Raw genomic sequence first — 21,391 nt, 5'->3', positions numbered from 1 at the left:
AAACTATCTATAACCATAACCCTAGACCTGACATTAGCTCTAGATATTATCCTAGCCCTAACCTGAACACAAACCATAGCCCATATTAGCACTAAGCATAGCCTTAATCATAACCCTAACCTTAAACCTAGGCCTAACTTAAAACCAACCCTATCCCTAATCTTAGACCTAACTCAGCCCTATCCCTAACCCTAACCCTAACCCTAGCCCTAAAACTAAGTCTAACTCTCTCCCTAGCCCTAAAACTAGTTCTTACCCTATCCCTTACTGGAATTATAAACCTAGCTCTAATCCTAGGCCTAACCCTAGACATTTCCTTAGCCCTAGCCCTAACCTTGGATCTAACCTTAACTCTAAATCTAACTCTAATGCAAAGCCTAAGCCTAAATCTAACACTAACCCTAACCCTAAACCTAAACCTAATGCTACTCCTAAAACTAGCCCTAACTCTAGGCCTAGCCCTAATACAAAACCAAGCCATATTCCTAACCCTAACCCATAACCAAAACCAAACCCTAACTCTACACCTAGCTCTAACCTGAGCCCTAATTCTACTTTTAAGCAGAACCCTAAAATTAGCCCTAACCCTGATTCTGATGCAAACACTAACCCTAGCTTTAAACATCACCCTAAACATAACCCTAAACATAACACTAGACCTAGCCCTAACCCTAACCCTAACCCTAAAACTAGCCCTAATTGTAACCCTAGTACTTACATTAGCCATAACCCTAACCCTAGCCCTAACTTAACCCAAAACCTAGCCTAATCTGAGCCCTAAACCGAGCTTTAACCCTAACCCTAACCATAACCCTAAATCTAGCACTAAGAATAACCATAACCTTAGCTCTAACCCTAGCTCTAACCCTATCCATTACCCTAACCATAATCCTAATGCTAATGCTAACCCTAGGCCTAAACCTTACCATATCCCTAATCCTAACCCTATCCATTACTCTAAACCTAACTTGAAACCTAAACCTAACTATATCCTTTCCCTAATCCTAAACCTATGCTAATTCGAGCCCTAAATTTAAACCTTAACCTATGCCAAACACTAATCACCACCCTGACCCAAACAATACCATTAGCTCTAAACCTGACCGAAACTCTAATCCTAACCCTTACACTACATCTAAACTAACCCTAAACTATCTTTAACTGTAAAGCTGGACCTGAAATTAGCCCTAGCTCTTAACCTAGCCTTAATCCTAACCCAAACCATAACCCGAGGTTTAACCCTAATTCTAACACTCGCCCTAGCCCTAAACCTAGCTATAACCCCATCCCTTACCCTAAACCTAACAATAACCCTAAACCTAACCATAATCTTAAACCTAACCATAACCCTTGCCCTAACCCTAGGCCTAACCCTAACACTAAGCCTAGCACTAACCCTAATTTAGTCCTATCCTAACCCTAAACTTAGCCTTAAGACTAACTCTAACTCTTGCCCTAGCCCTAGCCCTAGTTCTATCCTTAGCCCTAGCCCAACCCTGGATCTAAACCTAACTCTAAATTTAAACCTAACTCTAAATTTAACCATAACCATAATCCTAAACCAAACCCTAACACTAGCCCAAACAATAATGCTAATCCTAAAACTTGCCTTACCCCTAGCCCTAGCCTTAAAACCAAGCCATATCCATAACCCTAACCCTTAACCTAAACCAAACCATAAACCTACACCTAGCCCTGTCCCTAACTCTAAAAATAACTCTGACCCTGACCTGATCCTAACACTAATCCTAGCTCTAAACATCACCCTAACCTTAAATTAACCCTAACACAAGACCTTTCCTTAACCCTAACCCTAAAACTAGCCCTAATCTTAACCCCAGTTCATACATTAGTCATTGCCATAACACTAGCCCTAACCCTAACACAAATTCTATCCCTAATTCTAAACCTAACCCTAGCTTAAACCCTAATCTTAACCCTAACTAGCCATAACCCTAACCCTAAAACGAGCCCTATCCCTAGCTCTAACCTTATCCCTTACCCTAAGACAAACTCTAAACCAAATGCTAACCCTAGTCCTAACCCTAATCCAAAGCCTAACTTAAACACTAACAGTATCACTAGTCCTAACCCTAGCCCTCATTCTAGTTCTAACCCTAACCTTGACCCTTATTCTGATCCTAACAGTAACCCTAGGTCTAAACCTGACTCTAACCCTAAACCAAACCCTAACAATAGCCCTACCAGTAAGCCTATTCCTATACTGGACCATAACACTAGATCTAGATCCAAAACTAATCCTAAATATAGCTATAATTCTAGCCCTAGACCTAAACAAAACCCTAGCTCTAGCCCTAACAATAACCCTTAACCTAAATTAAACACTTACCCTACTCCTAGACCTAACACTAGTCCTAATTTTGGCTCTAACCCTAACCCTTATCCTATCCGGAACACTGACCCTGTACCTAACATTAACCTATCTCTAAACCTGACCCTAACCCAAAACCTAGTCCTAATACTAGACCTAGCCATAACCCTAACCCTAATACTAGCCCTAAACATAACCCTAGTGCTAACACTATTTTAACCCTAATCTTAACCCTAACAGTAGCCCTAACCCTAACTATAATCCCAACCCAAGCCCTAAACCTAACACAAAACCTAGCCATAATCCTAGGCCTAAACTTAGCCCTAAGCATAACCGTAACCCTAACCCTAGCCCTAACACTAACACTTGCCTTAGACCTAACCCTAGCTCAAAGCCAAAACCTTACCCTAAACAAAACCCTAGCCCTATACTAAACCATAACCCTAACCCTAGCTCTTATCCTAACCTTAATCCTAGCTCAAACTTTAGTTCTAACCCTGTCAATTACCCTAACCCTAAACCTAACCCTAATTATAACCCTATCCCTAACACTAAATCTAACCCTAAACATAAACGTATCCCAAGACCTAACCATAAACCTAAACCTCACCATAGCCCTAGCCCTAGCAGAAACATTAAGCCTTACACTGAACCTAATCCTAAGACTAGCCCTAAATCATAACCTAACCCTAACCCTAACCCTAAATCTAACATTATCCATTACCCTAAAACTAACCCTAATTGTAATGAATACTCTAGCCATAACCCAAACCCTAAACCAAAACCTAGCCATAAACATATTCCTAGACCTGAACGTAAACCTAACCCTCGCACTAGCCATTACCCTAGTTCGAAAATTTACCCTTACCCTAACCTAACCATAACCCTAGCCCTAAACCTAACACTTACCGTAAACCAAACCCTAGCCCTAGCCCTAAACCTAACTCTAATTTTAGACTTAATCCAAACTATCACCTAGCCCTAACCCTAGCTCTAAATCTATCCATTATACTAAACATAACCCTAACCTAATGCTAACCTTAATCCTATTGCTAAACCTAACCCATCCATGACCCTAAAGCTTAACTGAAACCTAAACCTAACCCTATCCATTACCCTAACCCTAAGCCTAAACCTAACACTAATTCAAGCCCTAAACCTAAACTTTGACCAAAACCAAATGCTAACCCTGACCCTAACCCTAATAATACCCCTAACTCTAAATCTGACCCTTACCCGAAACATAGCTCTGACACTAGACCTAGCAATAACCTAACCCTAAAACTATCCTTAATCATAACTCTAGACTTGACATTAGCCCTAGCCTAGTTCTAGCCTTTAACCTAAAAGAAACCCTAGCCGTAAACCTCACCTTAATCCTAACCTAAACACTATCCCTAGCCCTAATCCTAATTCTAACCCTCACCCTAGCCCTAAAGCTAGCTATAACCCCACCCATTCCTTTAAACTTAATCCTAACTCTAATGCTAATCCTAAACCTAGCCCTACCCCTAGGCCTATCCCTAACACTAACCTTAGCGCCCTCATCCTAGCACTATTTTAGCTTTAACCCTAACACTAAGCCTAAGCATAGTCCTAAATCTATATCTAACTCTCATCCTAGCCATTTCCCTTGTTATAACCTTTCCATTACCGTAACACTCACCCTAGCCCTAACCCTAACCCTGGATCTAACCCTAACTCTAAATCTAACCCTAACCCTAAGCCTACACCTCACCCTAACACTAGCCCTAACCCTAACACTAATTCAAAATCTAGCCCTAACCCTATCCCTAGCCGTAAAAGAAAACCGAGCCATAGGCCTAACCCTAACCCTAAAGCATAGAAGTCAAGATGAGTGAAACCTGAAAACATAAACTGTTCCTGACAGCAAACCTTGAACTGAGAAGGCCCAACCTGGGAAACATGGTAATGCTAGGTAAAAGATGAATCCTGACCGGTATCAAAGAAATTTGAACAAAGCTAACTCTAACCCGAACATTAGTTCTAACCCTAGCCCTAACCCTAATCTGAAAACTAAGCCTTTCCTGTTTATAGAGCTTGATCATAAAAGTCCCAAACTTGGGGTGCCTACTAGGGCAAGGTAACAGATGAATCCTGCCCAGTATCAAAAATTCTGACCAATATTTGGGGAAGGTGTTTCAGTACATGCCTATTTACCCTGTTTTCTCCTAATGTGCTCTTGGATAAATTGTTTTTTCATGCTTCAGCTTAAGATACTTTCACAAGAAAAAAAAAACAGAGCATGCCGACAGCAAAGTGATTGAGTGTGTGAAGTTTCAGGCAGCTAGCACCAACCCTGTTTGATTGCCAGCTCCATTTCCATTCACACCTATAGGCCATAATGTAGTGAAAACTAAAAATCCAAACTTTCCTGACACTGAACCATTGAACCTTGATGGCCCAAACTTGGGGAGCCTACTAAGGTTGGTCAAAGATGAATCCTGTACAGTATCAAAGTAAACTGACCAAAATAAATTCAAAGCTCTTTCAGTACATGTGTATTTTGCTTGCTCCTAAAGCACTCAGAGATAAAGCTGTTTCTTTCTACTTCAGCTTAGGGATACTTCACAGGAAACAAACCAGAGAATATTCACTGAGAACTGATTGAGTGTGTGAAGTTTCAAGTGTAAGGGACCAGCGAAACGTTGGAGGATGAGACCACCAAGAGACTGTCTCATGCAACAGCAAAAAGGGTTTATTTGGATACCAGCATGCTGGGGCTCAGAGCTCTCTAGAGCAAAGAGAGATAGAGCATTGGGAACAGCTTAAGCAGAACTTATATAGTTTTCTTGGAGAGGGCAGGGAGGGAAGTTCATTGACGGGTCAAGGCGAGTGGGCAGTTTGCCTGCAACCAAGTGAAGGAGTGCATTCTGCAGTTTGGCAGTTGGGGACAGCACATTCTGGGAACAAGATTAGCAAACAGTTCTCAGGATTTCAACAGTGTTTTGTTAAACATACAGAAAAACGGAATGACAAGTACCTATTTTATTAACCATTCATTCCCCACTTCTTCTTCTGGCTACTTTTAATCATAAAAGTGATCATTGGGGGTGTCACATTCTGTGTCTGCTAGTGGGGTATATTGTTGTCTGATTACCATAAGTTTGACTTGTCCAATTTGGGCTTGGAGAAAGGAAACTACACGGTTGAGCAAACAGGGTGCTAGAGTTAGCAACAATATAAGAATTATTAAAGGACCGGCCAGGGCTGATAAAAGCGTAGTTAACCAGGGGGACTGTGTGAACCAAGACTCATACCACCCTTTTTGGGCCTCTCTCTCTCTCTCTCTGACTCTCTTCAAGGCGTCTTCTTAGTTTGCTCATAGATTCTTTTACAACTCCAGTATGGTCGGCATAAAAACAACATTCTTCCCTCAATGCAGCACAAAGGCCCTCTTCTCTCATGAAGAGGAGGCCCAACCCTCGCCTGTTCTGTAAAACAACTTCAGAGAGAGAGAGGTTAAAGATTCCTGCAAAGCTTTGATGGATGTTTCTAATATCTTTAAGTTTTGGTCCATTGCTCTTTCTAATTGGGTCATTTGTTGTGTCCCATGGACCGGGGCAGTGGTCCCTGTGCCCACCCCTGCAGCAATTCCCATTCCTAATAAGATTGCTAAAGTGGGGGATACAGGTTCCCGGTAAAACTGGATTGTATGCACCCCTATTTGATCTTCAAATGAACCTGCATCATGATAGAGCACTCTGGGAAACATCTGCACCATTACACAATAATTTACAGAGCTGTTAAATATCTGGGCTGAAATTCAAGGAGTTAACCCTGTGTCACATGCCCACAAAGTTCCATTTTCAGGAGTAAGGAAACCCTGTGTGATGCCAATATTTTTTATCTGGGTACATAAGTGTTGTTTACTTTTAGGTGGAGACCCTATACATAAGCCTGCCCCGGTTACTTCTGGGAGGGTTAAATTAGGATTTTCACCCCAATTACAGGAGGAACTCTGCGCTTTTACTGCATCAGTCCCATTAATTGCTATCCCTTTATAGTAAGGAGGAGCAGAGGAGAGACAGAGCCAACAAGACTGAGTGAGGTCTGGTTGTGTGAAATTCAGCACCGCAAAGGCTCCTTCAATTAGCCCCCAGGGGAAAGGGTTGACTTCACTCTGGATTGGGGAAGTAAATGAAGGTGAAACTTGAGGAGTATGGGAAAGTGAAAGGGCCCTTGTAGATTTAGGTTTGGGTTGTCTATGAGGCCCAATTCCTGGCTTGAGGGGATTGGGCCCTATGGCCAAGGGAATTTCTTTTCTCTCAAACCTGATAGTGAACCAAAGGCCAAAATCATATCCTGTGGTGTAAAATTGCATTCCATAGGTTTTTCCTGAAAGTCATACCCAGATATTTTGGTTTCTTCCTTTGGAGGTGAAGGTTATATTTAGGGGGTTGCATAGGCTATTTGTGTCACATGGAGTAGGGTCAACTAGTCCAGAAGTCCCCGCTTGGGGGCTCCGTTTAAATGGGAGACATTGTTTGGGATTTAACTTAGTATTATTTCTTTTTACCCGAATCAGACTATCAGGGGAGTTTGGGTTCCACCAGACAGCCCCTGTATGCTCACATCCCCATGACTTACAGAAGAAGTCGGCTTTTCCCCCACACAGCTGTGACTGTTTGCAGTTTCGATAGTCCGCCGGGCAAACATAATAATCCAGGCTAGCCAACCTACATCTGGCTTGCATGTCCCTACATCCATAATGTTTGTTTCCATTATCTATGGTACGGAAGGGATTTAATGGAATTTTAGTGGGATCTTTTTCATCAGGGATGTCCCAATAGGAAAGGCCTATAGCCAGCTGACAAATGTCTGGGTGAAGAGATGGCCACCAGGTCCCTAAGGGGGCTGTATGCGAGATAGACCATACTTCCTGTCCAGTAGGATTTGTGATCAGCCATCGCTGCTGAACGGGAGGATGAGGGTTAGGACTACTGGTGATCATGGGGAGAATCCATAGCCATATCCACATGGCGAATACGCAATTTGAGAGGGTTACCAGTCTTTTCCAATTTCCAGCCAGAGTCTGGACAGGGCGCAGGCTTGACATGAGAGGCCTGGATCCAGGAAGTGATTCCGTCTACCTTTACCGCTGTAGGTGTTATAAGTAGCACCTGGTATGGTCCTTTCCAGCGGGGTTCTAGGGATGACACCTGATGTCATCTTACGTAGACGAAGTTCCCCAATTGATATCGATGTGGAGTCCCTTCGTCTCCAGGTTGGTAGGAAGTGGCCAGCTGTTTTCACAGGTATCGCTGGGTTCTTTCAAGAGCTTTAAGTCTGTCAAGCAAGGGGGTGTGAAAGGAATCGTTAGGTCTTAGAGTTGGGGTCAGGTCCCTTACTGGAGGAGGGGCACCATAGAGAATTTCATAGGGGGTGAGGTTACACAAAGAAACAGAGGGAGTATTTCTTGCACGAAACAGTGCATAAGGCAGGAGCATAGTCCAATCTTTTATGCCGGTCTCCAAGCTTAATTTCGTCAAGGTCTCTTTAATGGTTCTATTCATTCTTTCTATTTTTCCTGAGCTCTGGGGTCTATAAGTGCAATGTAACCTCCAATTAATCTCCAGGGTCCTGGCTAACCCCTGACTTACCTGGGCCACGAACGCCGGTCCATTATCAGACCCTATTACCTTAGGCAGGCCGTATCTTGGAAAAATATCTTCCAGGATCTTCTTGACCACCATTTGCACCATTTCTCTTTTTGTGGGGAAGGCTTCTATCCATCCTGAAAATGTATCTACAACGATTAGGAGATATTTAAGTCCATACCTTGCTGGCTTAATTTCAGTAAAGACCGCTTCCCAAAATTGTCCTGGTCTGGTCCCTCGAAGGCGCCTTCCTACAGGAAGCTTGGCGGGGTAAGCATTAACCAATTGACAGGCCCGACAGGCTTTTGTTACTCGTTCAGCTATTTCCTTTCGCTGTGAGGCGGTTAGTGGAAAACTCTGTTCTTTATCCTTTAGGAATGCCTGCAGTTTCTTTGAACCAAGAAAGTTCAAAGTGAGTTGATGTACATTTTTAACGTAGTGTAGGGCTTTCTGAAATTGCAAGCTGGGCTCAGTGTAGTCAAGGAGTTCAGTGTCAGTGTCCTTAGATGTTAAGTTGTCGGTGTGCTCTGATGTAGTTAAATCTCCTTACTCATATTCCCCCCATGTGGAAAGCGTTAACATGGTTACTCCGTTTAGGGCTGCCAATTTAGCCTCTTCATCCGCCCTCCTGTTCCCGACCGCTACAGGATCGTTTCCTTTCTGGTGTCGTGGACAGTGCACTATAGCTAGTTCTTTAGGGCTTTGCACTGCTGAGAGGAGGCAGAGGATCTCATCTCTGTTTTTTATTTCTTTTCCTGCAGAGGTTAATAGTCCCCTTTGCTGGTAGATAGCCCCATGTATATGAGCGGTAGCGAAGGCATAGCGGCTATCTGTGTATATGGTGGACTTTTTGCCTGCCACTAGTTCTAATGCCTTTGTGAGGGCGATCAGCTCTGCCTTTTGAGCCGATGTTCCCTTCGGGAGGCTAGAGGACCAGATGACTTTAGTTCTGCTAACTATTGCTGCCCCAGCCCACTGCTTACTGTCCTGGAGAAAGCTGCTGCCATCAGTGAACCATATGACCTCAGGGTGGGGCAGTGGCTGATCCTTTAAATCCCGTCGTATACTGGTTTCTTCTGCCAGTATATGTTGACAGTCATGAGTGACGGGTTCTGATGATTGTTCAGGTAGTAGTGCAGCTGGGTTAAGTGGGGTGGGGGGGTCCCAGTATTATTCTGTCCTTGTCAAGCAACAGGCTCTGATAGTGTGTTATTCTAGAGTTTGATAGCCATCTGTCTGGTGACTGGAGGATGATGATCTCTAGGGCATGGGGGGCTATAATGTTTAGCTTCTGCCCCAGTGTTAACTTATCAGCATCCTTGATTAGTAGGGCCACCGCTGCTATAGCTTTTAGGCAATGGAGCCATCCACTAGCCACTGGGTCCAGATTTTTAGATAAGTAGGCTATAGGCCTTCTCCAGGGTCTTAGAGTCTGAGTGAGCACTCCTCGTGCTATCCCTTTCTTTTCCTCAATGTAGAGAGTAAAGGCTTTTTCTACATCCAGGAGTGCTAAGGCCAGAGCAGATAGCAGTGCCCTTTGGATGTTATCAAAAGCTTGTTGGTGCTCAGGGTTCCATTGGAATTGGGCATTTCCCTTTAACAACGGGTATAAAGGAACAGCTAAGGATACAAACCCAGGTATCCATAACCTGCAAAAGCCAGCAGTCCCAAGAAACTCTCTGAGGTGCCTCCTATTAGATGGGGGTGGTATCTGCACAACAGTTTGTTTTCTGGGCTCAGTGAGCCATTGTTTACTGCCCCTAAGGGAATAGCCCACGAAGATTACTTCTTGCTGGCAAATTTGGGCCTTTTTGACAGAAGCTCTATACCCAAGTTGAGCAAGCTCAGATAGTAGTGCTTGGGTCCCAGACTCACAGTTTTCCTTGGTGTCTGCTGCCAGTAGCAGGTCATCCACATATTGGAGTAGGGTGACTTCAGGGTGCATGGTTTTGAAGTTGTTGAGATCTCTGTGGAGGGATTCATCAAAGAGAGTGGGGGAGTTTTTGAACCCCTGTGGGAGTCTGGTCCAAGTTAGTTGACCAGACATTCGGTTTCTTGGTCTACCCACTCAAAAGCAAACAGCAGCTGACTATCTTTATGCAGAGCCAAGCAAAAGAAAGCATCTTTTAAGTCCAGGACAGTATACCATTTTCGCTCAGGGTTCAGGGTGCTAAGCAGATTGTACGGATTAGGTACTGTGGGGTGAATGTCCTGCATTTTGTTGTTGATCTCTCTTAGGTCTTGAACCGGGCAATAGTCCCCGGTTCCTGGCTTTTTTACTGGTAGCAGGGGAGTGTTCCAGGCCGATTGACAGGGCCTTAGGACCCCTAAGGCCAGATATTTCTGAATATGGGGCCTTATCCCATCTTTAGCTTCTTTGCTCAGAGGATATGGTTTAATATTAATTGGGGAGGCTGAGGTTTTTAACTCCACCATTATTGGAGGTTGTTTTATGGCTAGGCCTAACCCAGCAGTTTCTACCCAGGCATCTGGGTAATCTGTTATCCATTTCTGGGATAGCTTGCCTGTTTGATCAGTCATGGGGGGTGTGAAGAGTTGATGTTCATCTTCTACTGACATAGTTAAAGCCATGACTATAGGAGTTTTTACTGAAAGATTTAGAAATTCCATTTGGGGGCCTTCAGGGTTAAAAGTTATTCTGGCCCAGAGCTTGGTGAGCAGATCTCTGCCCATCAATGGGGCCGGGCATTCTGGGATCACTAGGAAGGAGTGATGGACTTTTCCTTTTCCCAGGTCCATGGTCCTCTTAGTTGTCCAAGCCCGATATTTACTGCCGTTAGTCCCTTGAACTAGAGATCTTTTAGTAGATAGAGGGCCCAATGGGTCCTTAAGGGCTGAGTATACTGCCCCTGTATCCACTTCAAAGTTTACTGGGGTCCCCTCCACATCAAAAGTTACCCTGAGCTCAGGGAGGGGATCCGAGCCCTTACTTTCCTAGTCATCCTCCAGAGTTAGAATGGCTGGCTGGCGTGGCTGTTTCTTCCTAGGGCACTATTTGGTACAGTGTCCTTTTTCTCTACAGTAGGCACATTGATCTGAGGCCAGAGGTGGTGGCTTCTGGCGTGGGCCCAGGTATCCCTTTCTGTCTCCCTGTCTCTTAACTACTGGCCTATTTGTTGTTGTGACCAGGACCTTAGTCAATGCCTCAGTCTGTCTTTTGCTTCTTTTATCCTCCCTTTTCTCCCTTTCTTTCTCCCTCCTTTGTTCCTTCTCTTCCTCAGTTTCTCTCTTATAGTATAACTTCTTGGCTTCTCTGACTAAATCTCTCAGAGTCATATCTTGTAATCCATCTAAGCATTGTAACATTCTTTTAATATCCAGGGCAGCTTGCCCAATAAAGGCCATCTTGACAGATGCCTTTTGATCCTCTGCCTGAGGATCAAAAGGAGTATATCTCCTATATGCCTCCATAATTCTCTCCAGAAACATAGAGGGAGATTCATTAGGCCCTTGAATAATCTCTCTTACCTTGGCCAAATTAGTTGGCCATCTAGCGGCTGCTCAGAGACCCACTATTAGAGCCTGGTGATAAGTGGACAGATGCTCCCTACCTTCAAAGGTGTTGGGGTCCCAGTTTGGTCGGTTCAAGGGGAAGTTGGCTTCGATTATGTTGGGAAGTTATGTTGGTCACTCATCTGGTCCGAGGATATTTTTTTTCTAGCTTCCAGGAGGATTCTCTCTCATTCCTCTGTCATGAAGAGAGTGCCTAAGGGTTGCTGGCAGTCATCCCAAGTAGGCTGGTGTGAAAACATCAATGACTCAATCAGACCTGAGAGCCGGGTGGGGTCCTTGGAAAAAGGGGGATTGTTATTTTTCCAGTTATATAGATCTGAAGAGGAGAAAGGCCAATACTGGTAGGCTTGCATTTCTCCACCATGGCCATCCTCTATCATTGGCCCATAAAGACGGAGGGGAAGTATCACGGGGGCTTCAGGGTTTTTAATCATTCGCTGCCAGCGAGTTCCTTTAGCCGGGCCAGCTTCCTCCAGGGGAGGAGGGGCTATGTGTGCCTCGGGGAAGTCATCTGGAGGGTGCTGGGCTGGCTTAACTTCCTCCAATGGTGGAGAGGCTGAGTCAGCAGCAGGAGAATCACTTAGAGGGTGTTGGAGGTTGGGGAACAAAGGCAGGGGATAAGGAAAGGGAGGAGAGTCCAGTAGAGTCAAATCTTGAGACTCGGGGAGAACAGAGGGTGGAGGAGGAGCAGAGGGTTTGAGAGATAGAATCATGGGGGGAGGAGTAGGAGCGGGGACAGGGACAAGAAAAGGCTTCACCCATGGAGGAGATTCACAGAGGTCCTGCCAAGTTAAGATATATGGCTGTTGATCTGGATGGCTATGTGTCCCCGGCTAAAAAACAATATCTTTGACTTTTCAAATTAGTGGGGAGTAGAAAGATCCTTCTGGAGGCCATCCAGCTCCAAAGGTGGGCCATTCTAAGGCACAGAGAGTCTGCCAAGTCCGGCATTTTACTGAAAAAGAAAGATTCTGAGTCCTTAAGTGGACTTCAGTCCAGTGATCAAGGGTCAGTTACTTGAAAATGAAAATGAAAGTTACTTGAAAAAAGACAGGGACAATACAAACGTGACACAAACACAGACACACACAGTAAACGTGTAACACAAGTTCAGAGGCAAAGATTAAAAACAGACAGTGAATTCAACCTGAGAGAAAGAATTGCCGGCAAGAACAGATGGGTTGGAAGCAGAATATACCAGATGAGGGCACTTCCATCCCAGATGAGGGCACTTCCGTCCCTCCCAGAGTCCTTCAAGGCGTCCCTTGAAGAATGTGGCCTGTGGCTTCAGGACACGTCTGTCCACCACCGCCAGGGGGAGCTCACGCTCTCCGCTGGCAAACACACTTTGCCAACCCAAACTGAAAAACCAGAAAGGCTCTGAGAGCTCACGCTCTCCACTGAGCCAAAAACCAAGCTGTGAGCGATCGCAAAGGAAAAACAAGGAGAAGAAGGAGGAGATGAAGAAGAAGAAGAAGAAGAGGCGCCTTACTTACCCCCCAAAGGAGTCTGTTGGGGTCTCCCTGTCCGGCGATGCGCACTTCCCGGGCAATGCACCAAATGTAAGGGACCAGCGAAACATCGGAGGAAGAGACCACCAAGAGACTGTCTCATGCAACAGCAAAAAGGGTTTATTTGGAGACCAGCATGCTGGGGCTCAGGGCTCACTAGAACAAAGAGAGATAGAGCACTGGGAACAGCTTAAGCAGAGCTTATATAGTTTTCTTGGAGAGGGCAGGGAGGGAAGTTCATTGACTGGTCAGGGCGAGTGGGCAGTTTGCCTGCAACCAAGTGAGGGAGTGCATTCTGCAGTTTGGCAGTTGGGGACAGCACATTCTGGGAACAAGATTAGCAAACAGTTCTCAGGATTTCAACAGTATTCAATTAAGCATACAGAAAAACGGAATGACAAGTACCTATTTTATTAACCTTTCACAAGTAGCTAGCACAAACCCTGTTTGATTTCCAGCTTCATTTTCATTCACCCCTATAGGGCAAAAAGAAGAGAAACGAAAATTGAAACTGTTCCTGAGAGAAAACCCTTTTATGTAGGAGGCCCAAACATTTGGAGTATAGTCAAAATAGGAAAAAAGGTGAATCCTGCCCAGTATCACAGAAATTAAAAAAAAAAAACTAACTCTAACCCTAACACCTGGTCTAAACCTAGTCCTAACACTAATTCTAACCCTAAACCTAATCTTTAGAGAAAATTTGATCATAGAAGTTTCAAAATTGGGGAGTCTATTGGGGCAAGCTTACAGATGAATCATGGGCAGTTTCAAAGAAATCTGACAAAATAATTGGGTTAGCTATTTCTGTACATGCATATTTCCCTGTTTTCTCCTAAAGTGTTCTCAGATAAATCCATATTGCATGCTTCAGCTTATTATTCATTACACAAGGAACAAACCGGAGAGTGCCCACAGAGAACTGATTGAGTGTGTGAAGTTTTAAGCAGTTAGCACCAACCTTGTTTGATTTCCAGCTCCATGTCCATTTACCCATGTAGATCAAAATGAAGTGAATCCATAAAATACAAATTGTTCCTGTCAGCAAAGAATTGAACTGAGAAGGCCGAAATCTGGGGAACATAGTAAGGTGGCTAGGTAAAAATGTATCCTGCCCAGTATCAAAGAAATTTGAACAAGACAAACTCTAACCCTAACACTAGACCTAACTGTAACCTAACCTGTTTAGAGTACCTTTGATCATAGAAGTCTCAAAGATAAGGAGCCTAGTGGGGCAAGCTAACAGATGAACCCTGCCCAGTATGAAAGAAATCTGACCAAATGATTGGGGGAAGTAGTTCAGTATATGCATGTTTTCCTGGTGTCTCCTAAAATGCCCTCGCCTAGTGTTATTTTTGCATGCCTCACCTTTGGGATACTTTCACAAGGATAAAACCAGAGTGTCCTCACAGAGAACTGATTGAGAGTGTGAAGTTTCAAGCAGCTAGCCAAAACCTTGTTTGATTTCCAGCTCCATTTCCACTTACCCATATAGGTCAAAATGAAGTGAAATTAAAAAAAAAAATACTGAAATACTGACAGCAAACCAGTGAACCTAGAAGGCCCAAACCAGGATAAGATAGGAAGGCTAGGTAAAAGATAAATCCTGCCTAGTATCAAAGAAATTTGAACAAAAGTACTGTAAACCTAACACTAGATCTATCCTTAATCGTAACCCTACAGCTCACCCTAGCCTGTTTAGAGAACCTTTGATCATAGAAGTCCCAAACTAATGGAGCCTAGTGGGGCAAGATAACTGATGAATCCTTCACAATATCAAAGAAATCTGAGCAAATAATTGGGGGAAGTGTTTCAGTATATGCATATTTCCTTTATTTCTCCAAAAGTGCTCTGAAATAAAGTTGCTTTGCATGTTTCACCTGAGAGCAACAAGGAACAAACCAGAGAGTGCCCACAGAGAATTGATTGTGTGCAGTTTCAAGCAGCTAGCACCAACCCTGTTTGATTTCATGCTCCATTGCTCTTCAACAAAATAGTTCAAAATTAAGTGAAACCTTAAAATACAAACTGTTCCTGACAGCAAACCATTGAACCAAGAAGGCCCAAACCAGAGAACATTTTGAGGCTAGGTAAAATATGAATCTTGCCCATTATCAAAGATACATGACTCTAAACCTAACACTAGGTTTAAACCTAGCCCTTACTCTAAACCTAAAACAAACCCTAATCTGTTTAGAGAACGTTTTATCATAGAAGTCCCAAATTAAGTGCGCCTAGTGGGGCAAGCTAACAGATGAATCTTGTGCAGTATCAAAGAAATCTGACCAAATAATTTGGGGAGGTAGTTCAGTACATGTATATTTCCCTGTTGTCTCAAACAGTACTTTCGGATAAATATGCTTCTGAATGCTTCAGCTTTGGAATAGAATTGCTAATTTTAGGGTTAGAGTTAGGGTTAGGGCTAGGATTATCATTAGGGTTAGGGTTAGGTTTAGTGTAATGGATATGGTTAGATTTAGGTTTAGGGTTAGGGTTAGGGTTAGATTTAAGTCTAGGGTTAAGGTTAGGGCTATGGTTATGTTTAGGTTTATGGTAAGGGTTAGGTTTTGAGCTAGGGTTAGGGTTATAGCGAGTGTTAGGTTTAGGGTTAGGTCTAGGTTTAGTTTTCTGGTTAGGGTTAGGGTTATGGTTAGGGTTAAGGCTAGGGTTACCAATAGGTTTAGGGTTAGGTTTAGTGTATTTTGAAGATTTAGAGTCAGGGTTAGGGCTAGGGTTAAGGTTAGGATTAGGGCTAGGATTAGGGTTAGATTTATGGATATTTCTAGGTTTATATTTATGGTAAGTGTTAGGCTTTGAGCTAGGGTTGGGACTAAGCCTAGGGTTAAGTTAGGACTAGGGCTAGGGTTAGGGTTAGGGTTATGCTTAGGGCTAGGTTAAGGCCTAGGATTAGCTCTAGGTTTTGTGTTGGGTTTAGGCCTAGGCTTAGGGCTGTGGGTAATGTAAGAACTAGGGATATGAGTAGGGCTAGTTTTAGGGTTAAAGTTATGGCTAGGTCTAATGTTAGGTTTATATTTTCAGTTAGGCTCAGGATTAGAGGTAGGGTTAATGTTAAAGGCTGGTCAGTGTTCAGGTTAGAGTTAGAGTTAGAGTTAGGGTTATAGCCAGAATTAGGACTAGGTTTAGGTCTAGGGGTAGGGGTAGTGTTTGGGTTAGGGTAAGGGTTATTGTTAGGGCTAGGACTAGGTTTTTGTTTAGGTCTAGGGCTAAGGCTAGATTTAGAATTAGATTTAGGTCTAAGGCTAGTGGTAGAGTTAGGTTTAGGAATAAGTTTATCGGTAGTGCCAGTGTTAGAGTTTGGTCTAAGGTTAGGGTCAGGTTTAGACCTAAGTTTAATGTTAGGGTCAGAATAATGGTCAGGGTTAGCATTAGAGTTTGGGATAGGATTAGAGCTAAAATGAGGGCTAGATTTAGAACTATTAATGGGCTTAGTATTTTGGTTAGCCTAAGGATTAGGGATAGGTCTAGGGTTACCATGAGGGTTAGGGTTTTACTTTGGGTAAGGAATAAGGTTAGAGCTAGGGTTAGGGTTAGAGTTAGTGTTAGGGTTAAAGCTAGGTGTAGAGCTTGGATTACTGCTTGATTTGTTGTAGGGTTAGGGCTAGGGTTGGGGCATTGGCTAATTTTAGAACTAGGGTTACAATTAGGGTTAGTTTTAGGGTTAGGGGTAGGGGTAGGTCTAGTGTTAGGGTTAGCTTTAAGGTTAGGGTGATATTTAGAGCTAGGGTTAATGTTAGGATATGAGTCATGGTCAGGGTTAGGGTTCGGACTCGAATTAGCGATAGGGTTACTGTTAGGCTTTTCTTTAGGGTTAGGATGGGGTCTAGAGCTAGGGTAAGCTTTAGGATACGAGTCTGTGTCAGGGTTACTTTTAAGGTTAGGGTTAGGAGTCGAATTTAGGGCTAGGGTTAGGTCTAGATGTAGTGTTACTGTGTCTTAAGTTAATGTTTAGGGTTAGGGCTATTGCTTGGTTTTGTGTTACTGCTAGGGTTAGGGTTAGTGCTAATTTTATGATTAGTGTTAGGGTTAGGGCTAGTGTTAGTGTTAGGCTTAAGCTTAGGTTCAGGGTTAGATTTAGATTTAGGGTTATATCTAGGTTTAGGGTTAGGACTGAGGATAGGGCCAGGGTTAGGGCTAGGGTCAAATTATAGTATGTAATAGGATTAGAACTAGGGATAGAGCTGGTGTGAGTTAGAGTTAGTCTTAGGGCTTGGGTTAGGGAAATGGATAAATTAGGGCTAGGATTAGGTCTATGGTTACTGTTCAGCTTAAATATAGAGTAGGGTCTTAGTATTAAATTTAAGTAAAGAGAGAATGCTATAGCTAGGTTTAGAGGTAGGGTGATATTTAGAATTGGGTTGGAGCTTGGGTTACGGTTATGGTTATGATTAAGGATAGGTTTAGTGCTGGGATGAGGGCTAATGTTTGTTTTAGGGTTAGGGCTAGGTTTTGGGGTACGGCTAATTTCAGGTCTCGAATTATGTTTAAAGATAATTTTATGTTTAGGATTATGGCTACGTCTAGTGTAAGGGTTAGATTTAGGGGTAGGGTCAGGATTAGGGCTAGGGGTATTTTTATGGACAAGGTCTGGGTTAAGGTTTGGAATAGGTTAAGGTCTAAAGTTAGGGATTGAATTAGCGTTAGGGTTAGGGTTAGAGTAATGATAGGGTTAGTATTTGGGCCCAGGTTAGGTTTAGGGTTATGGATAAAAATAAGATTAGAGATAGCTTTAGGTTCAGACCTAGGGTTAGCATTAGGGTTAGGGTTATGTTTATGGTAATGTATAGGGTTAAACTAGGGTTGGGGCTAGGGTTATGGTTATGATTAGGGCTAGGGTTATGATTGGGGCTTGGTTTAGGTTTAAAGCTCAGGATAGGGCTCAGATTATGGCTAGGATTCAGGTTAATTTAGTGCTATGGTTAAGGTTATGGCTAATGTAAGTACTAGAGTTACATTTGGGGCTGATTTTAGGATTAAGGTTAGGGCTAGGTTGAGTGTTAGGGTTAGGTTTAAGGTCAGGGTGATGTTTAGAGCTGGGGTTAATATTAGTGTCAGAGTCAGGGTCAGAGTTAGTTTTAGGGTTCGGCTTAAAACTCTAATTAGGTCTAGGGTTAGGGGTAGGTGTATGGTTAGGGTTTCATTTAGTTTAAGGATTAGTGTTAGAGGTATGGCTCAGTTTTGTTTTAGGCTATGGCCAGGGTTAGGGCTAGTTTTAAGATGAGTTTTAGGCTTAGGGCTAGTGTATGGGTTAGGCTTAGGCTTCAGATTAGGGTTAGATTTAGAGATAGGTGTTGATCTATGGTTAGTGCTAGGGCTAAGGATAGGGCAAGGGTTAGGACAATGGTTAGGGCTAGGGTTATGTTTATGGTAAGGAATAGGGTTAGAACTAGTGATAGGGCTAGTGTGAGAGAGTTCGTCTTATGGCTAGGTTTAGGGTTATAGTTAGGGATAGGGCTAAATTAGGGCTAGGGTTAGTGTTAGGTTTAGGCCTAGGTTTAGGGTTAGAGTTAAGGTTACATTTAGTTTAAAGGAATGGGTTATAGCAAGATTGAGGGCTTGGCGAGGGTTAGTATTAGGGTTAGGGCCAGGGTTAGGGTTAAGGTTATGATAAAGGCTAGGGTTTAGGGCTAGGTTGAGGGCTAGTGTTTGTATAAGGTTAAGGGCTAGTATTAGGTCTAGGTCTAATGTCAGGTATAGGGTTACAATTAGGGATACATTTAGTGTTAGGTTTATGGCTTGGTCCAGTGTAAGGGTTAGGTTTAGTGTAATGGTCAGTTTTAAAGCTAAGGATATTATTAGGGTCAGAATCAAGGTTAGGGTTTGGGTTAGGATAGGGTTTAAGTTTAGGGATCAAATCAGCATTAGATTTAGGGTTAGGGTAATGGCAGGGTTAGGTTTAAGGTTTAGTTGTGGTTTAGTGTAATGGGTTAGGTTAGGGTTAGGCCTATGTTTAGCACAAGGGTTAGGGTTATCATTAGGGTATTGGATAGAGTTAGACCTAAGTTTAGGGCTAGGGTTATGTATAGAATTAGGGATTTTGTTTGGGTTAGTGTTAGGTTTAAGTTAAGGGTTAAAGCTAGGATAAGGACTCTGATTAAGGCTAGGTTTTGGGTTAGGTTAGGGCTAGGGTTAGGACCATGGCTAATGCACAAAGTAAGGTTATGACTAGCGCTAGTTATGAAGTTAGGGTTAAGGCTAGGTCTAGTGTTAGGGTTAGATTTAAGGTTACAATGATTTTAGAGCTAGGTTTAGTGTTAGGCTCAGAGTCAGGGTCAGGGTTAGTTTTCAGGTTAGGACTAGAATTAGGGATAGGTTTATGGATAGGGTTAGGGCTAGGTATAAGGTTAGGGTTTGGTTTAGGTTAAGGGTTAAGATTAGGGCTATAACTCGGTTTTGTTTTAGGGCTAGGGCTAGGGTTAGGGCTAAGATTAGGTCTAGGTTTAGGGTAATGGTAAGGAAAAAGTTTAGTACTACCCTATAGGTCTAAGGTAAGAGTTATAGTTAGTCTTAGGGCTAGGGTTATGTTTAGTGTTAGGGATAGGGCTAAGTTAAGTCTGGGATTAGGGCAAGTGTTAATGTTAGAGTTAGGCCTAGGGTTAGGGCTAGGTTTAGTGTTAGTGTTTGGATTAGAGTTAGGTTTAGGGTAAGGGATGTGTTTATACCTAGTTTTAGGGATAGGGTGAGGGTTAGAATTAGGGTTAGGGTTAGGGTTATGATGAAGGCAAGGATTATGTCTAGGATGTGGGTTAAGGTTTGTGTTAGGGTTAGGACTAGGATTAGAGCTAGGGCTAATGTCAGGTTTAGGGTTAGAGTTAGGGATAGCATTAGGGTTAGGTTTATATCTAGGTCTATTGTAAGGGTTAGGTTTATGGTTAGGGTCAGGTTTAGAGCTAGGGGTATTATTAGGGTCAGGGTTAGGGTTAAGGTTAGGTTATGGTTTATGTTTAGGGCTTGAATTAACATTAGGTTTAGTGATAGCTTAACAATAGTTTTAGGTTTAGGGTTCAAGTTAGCTGTAGGGTAATGGATAGGGTTAGGGATGGGCATAGGATTAGGGTTTGGCCTAGGGTTAGCATAAGGGTTAGGGTTATCCTTGGGGTAATGAAAAAGGTTAGAGCTAAGGTTAGGGCTAGTGTTATGCTTAGGATTGGATCTAAGGTTAGGCTTAGGCTTAGGTTTAGGGCTATGCTTAGCGTTAGGGTTAGCTTTAGAGTTAAAAATAGGGTAGGGATTGGATTAGAGCTAGGTTTTTCAATAGGTTAGGGCTATGGCTAAATTAAGAACTTGTTATGATTAGGGCTACTTTTAGGGTTAATGTTAGTGCTAGGTATAGTTTCAGGGTTAGGGTGATGTTTAGAGCTAGGGATAATGTCAGGGTCAGTGTTCAGATTAGGATTATGGTTAGAATTAAAGCCAGAATTAGGACTAGGATTAGGTCTAGGGGAAGAGTTAGTGTTTGGCTTAGGCTAAGGGTTATTATTAGGGCAAGGTCTAGGTTTTTCTTTAGGTCTAGGGCTAGAGTTATGGCTAGATTTAGGATTAGGTTTAGGTCTAGGGCTAGTGTTAGAGTTTGGTTTAGGGTTAGGTTCAGGTTTAGACCTACAATTATTGTTAGGGTCAGAATAAGATTCAGGGTTAGGGTTAGGGTTTGGGTTATGGTTAGAGCTAGAATGAGGGCTAGAGTTAGGACTAGTAATAGGATTAATGTTTGGGTTAGGTTAAGGATTAGGGTTAGAATTAGGATTAGAATTAGTGTTAGGGTTTGGCTTAGGGTAAGGGATAGAGTTAGAGCTAGGGTTAGGGCTATGGTTAGGGTGAAAGCTAGGTTTAGAGCTAAGATTAGGGCTAATTTTTGTGTTAGGATTAGGGCTTGGGTTAGAGTAACAGCTAATGTAAGAACTAGGGTTACAATTAGGGTTAATTTTAGGGTTATGGTTAGGAGTTAGACCTCTAGTGTTAGGATTATGTTTAAGGCTAGGGTGATATTTAGAATTAGTGTTAGTGTTAGGTTAGTAGTCAGGGTCAGGGTTAGTTTTAAGGTTAAGGTTAGGACTCAAATTATGGCTAGGGTTACTTTAAGTGTTTGGTTTAAGGTTAGGATGGTGTTTAGAGCTAGGGTGAGTGTTAGGATATGAGTCAGAGTCAGGGTTAGTATTCAGGTTAAGGTTGGACTCGAATTAGGGCTAGGCTTAGGTCTAGGTGTAGTATTAGAATTTGGTTTAAGTTAAGGTTTAGTATTAGGTCTATTGCTTGGTTTTGATTTACTGCTAGGGTCAGGGTTAGGGCTAGTTTGACGAGTAGCGTTAGTGTTAAGGCTAGTGTTTATGTTAGGTTTAGGCTTAGGGTTAGTGTTAGATTTAGAGTTAGGGATAGATCTA

General features: G+C 42.9%; 1 long non-coding RNA gene across 2 annotated transcripts; it reads right to left on the bottom strand.

Moving 5' to 3' along the window:
- Positions 1-5,030: 5,030 nt before the first annotated feature.
- LOC124081860 (uncharacterized) lies at positions 5,031-13,356 on the bottom strand. 2 transcript variants are annotated; one of them, XR_006848163.2, is made up of 5 exons: positions 12,984-13,356; positions 11,526-11,711; positions 9,829-9,920; positions 7,957-8,102; positions 5,031-7,642 (listed from the first exon to the last, which is right to left on the bottom strand). It is a non-coding gene; the product is annotated as an uncharacterized LOC124081860 (long non-coding RNA). The 2 variants fall into 2 exon arrangements; XR_006848162.2 differs by having other exon boundaries at positions 7,996-8,102.
- Positions 13,357-21,391: the final 8,035 nt, after the last annotated feature.

The sequence above is a fragment of the Marmota monax genome, unplaced genomic scaffold, assembly GCF_021218885.2.
Source record: "Marmota monax isolate L192 unplaced genomic scaffold, Marmota_monax_Labrador192_F-V1.1 WCK01_AAM20220418_F8-fsc01137, whole genome shotgun sequence".
Taxonomy (NCBI): domain Eukaryota; kingdom Metazoa; phylum Chordata; class Mammalia; order Rodentia; family Sciuridae; genus Marmota; species Marmota monax.
This window is presented reverse-complemented; position numbering and strand designations above follow the sequence as displayed.